This window comes from Theropithecus gelada, chromosome 4 (assembly GCF_003255815.1).
Source record: "Theropithecus gelada isolate Dixy chromosome 4, Tgel_1.0, whole genome shotgun sequence".
Lineage (NCBI taxonomy): Eukaryota > Metazoa > Chordata > Mammalia > Primates > Cercopithecidae > Theropithecus > Theropithecus gelada.
The window spans coordinates 137,704,088-137,706,340 of record NC_037671.1 but is presented as its reverse complement, the minus strand read 5'-3'; the positions used below and the strand labels follow the sequence as shown (position 1 = coordinate 137,706,340).

At 41.4% G+C, this 2,253-nt stretch overlaps 1 pseudogene across 1 annotated transcript; it reads left to right on the top strand.

Annotated features, from left to right (window-relative positions):
• The first annotated feature begins 1,490 nt into the window (after positions 1-1,490).
• LOC112622858 lies at positions 1,491-2,038 on the top strand (annotated as a pseudogene). Its single transcript, XR_003119038.1, has one exon. The product of XR_003119038.1 is annotated as a 60S ribosomal protein L24 pseudogene (transcript).
• Positions 2,039-2,253: the final 215 nt, after the last annotated feature.

Genomic DNA, 2,253 nt, shown 5'->3' with positions numbered 1-2,253 from the left:
TGACTTTTTGGCCTAGTTCTATCAACTGCTTAGAGATATTGAAGTCTCCAAATATAATTTTGCATTTGTCCATTTATCTTTTCATTTCTGTAAGTGTGTGTTTCATATGTTTTTCAGCTCTGTTTTTTCGGTGCATACAGCTTAGAATTGCTATGTATTTGTTGGTGGAATGACCTCATTTTAAAATTCTATAATGTCCTCCCTACCTTTGGTAATTTTCTGCAGTTGATATGGTTTGGCTGTGTTCTCACCTAAATCTCAGCTTGAATTGTAATAATCCCCATGTGTCAAGGGTGGGGCAAGGTAGAGATAATTGAATCATGGGGGCAGTTTTCACCATACTTTTCTCATGGTAGTAAATAAGTCTCACAAGACCTGAGGGTTTTATAAATGGAAGTTCCCCTTCAGAATCTCTCTTTTGCCTGCTGCCATGTAAGATGTGACTTGCTCCTCCTCACCTTCCACCATGGTTTTGAGGCCTCCCCAGCCATGTAGAACTGTGAGTCAATTATGCCTCTTTCCTTTATAAATTAATCAGTCTTGAGTACGTCTTTATTCGCAGCATGAGAGAAGACTAATACAGTGGTTTAAAGTCTACTTTATCCAATATTAATGCTCTACTTTCTTTTCATTAATGTTTACAGGATAGATCTCTTTGTTTCCTGCCTATATTGTTATATTTTAAGTGAGTTTCCTTTAGACAGCATATAGTTAGGTTATGTTTTTTAATCCACTGAGCTTCTACTCTGTTTTATAATTTGTGTATTTGGACCACTTACATTTAATGTAATTATTGATATGTTAGAGCTGGGGATCCAAGGAATAACACAGTAGTGAGTTCCCAGGGTTTTATTTTTGCTTCATATATACCAGACTTGGAGCTAAAGAAGTCAACAACTGAAAACACCACAGATTTTAAAAAGAAAGGTGGGAGTGAAGAAAAGAAAAAGGAAAAGAAAACAACAAGAGCAACAAGAGCAAAAAACTGCTGTCTCTCTAGTTAACAAGGAAAGGGCAAGCTCTTATTTTTGCTGGTTTTGTCTAACATCTGGCAGGTGAAGAAGGGAGATTTCTTTCTTATAACTACCAGGTGGCATTAGAAGTTGGAGTTCCACTAGTGGGAGTAAAGTTTAGGTCCCCACTCAGCCTCTGCTGATAACAAGGGGAAAGGGTTTATTCTTGCCGTGAGGTAGCGGTAAGGTTTCTGACTCCATATAGGACCTTCATTGATCTCTCCCTGGCTAAAAGGAGTAGAAATGCCTCATTATTATCCCCATGTGACTACCAGCCATATCGCTACTGCTGGGGGGTGATGAGAATCCTGACTCCCTCATATGTTTTCTCCTACAGCACCTCAATAAAGAGGGGTAAGAATAGCTCATTACTGCTGACTGGGACTGAAAGTCCAGGTTCCCCTTCCCATGGTCCCCACTAACACTGCTGGGGGACAGCTACACTGGTTACTGTCAAATATGATTAAAATTCTGGTTCCCGATCTCTTCTCTTCCCCTGAATCCGTCGCCATGAAGGTGGAGCTGTGCAGTTTTAGCGGGTACAAGATCTACCCCGGACACGGGAGGCGCTACGCCAGGACCGACGGGAAGGTTTTCCAGTTTCTTAATGCAAAATGCGAGTCGGCGTTCCTTTCCAAGAGGAATCCTCGGCAGATAAACTGGACTGTCCTCTACAGAAGGAAGCACAAAAAGGGTCAGTCGGAAGAAATTCAAAAGAAAAGAACCCGCCGAGCAGTCAAATTTCAGAGGGCCATTACTGGTGCATCTCTTGCTGATATAATGGCCAAGGGGAATCAGAAACCTGAAGTTAGAAAGGCTCAACGAGAACAAGCTATCAGGGCTGCTAAGGAAGCAAAAAATGCTAAGCAAGCATCTAAAAAGACTGCAATGGCTGCTGCTAAAGCACCTACAAAGGCAGCACCTAAGCAAATGATTGTGAAGCCTGTGAGAGTTTCAGCTCCCCGAGTTGGTGGAAAACGCTAAACTGGCAGATTCGATGTTTAATAAAGATTGGATTATAACTCGAAAAAAAAAAAAAATCTGGTTCCCTACTTGGCCTTTCTCACACCAATTTGGTGGTGATGGTGGAGGGGGTGGTAAATTGGAATGCCCCATTATAGCCAGGCAAGGATGAATATCTATGCTTACCAAGCAGCCATTGCTATCATGAGTGGGGATGAGGAAACATTTTTGTTTTTCTGTTTGTTTTCCTTTTTCTTTTTTCTGTGATGCTAAGCTG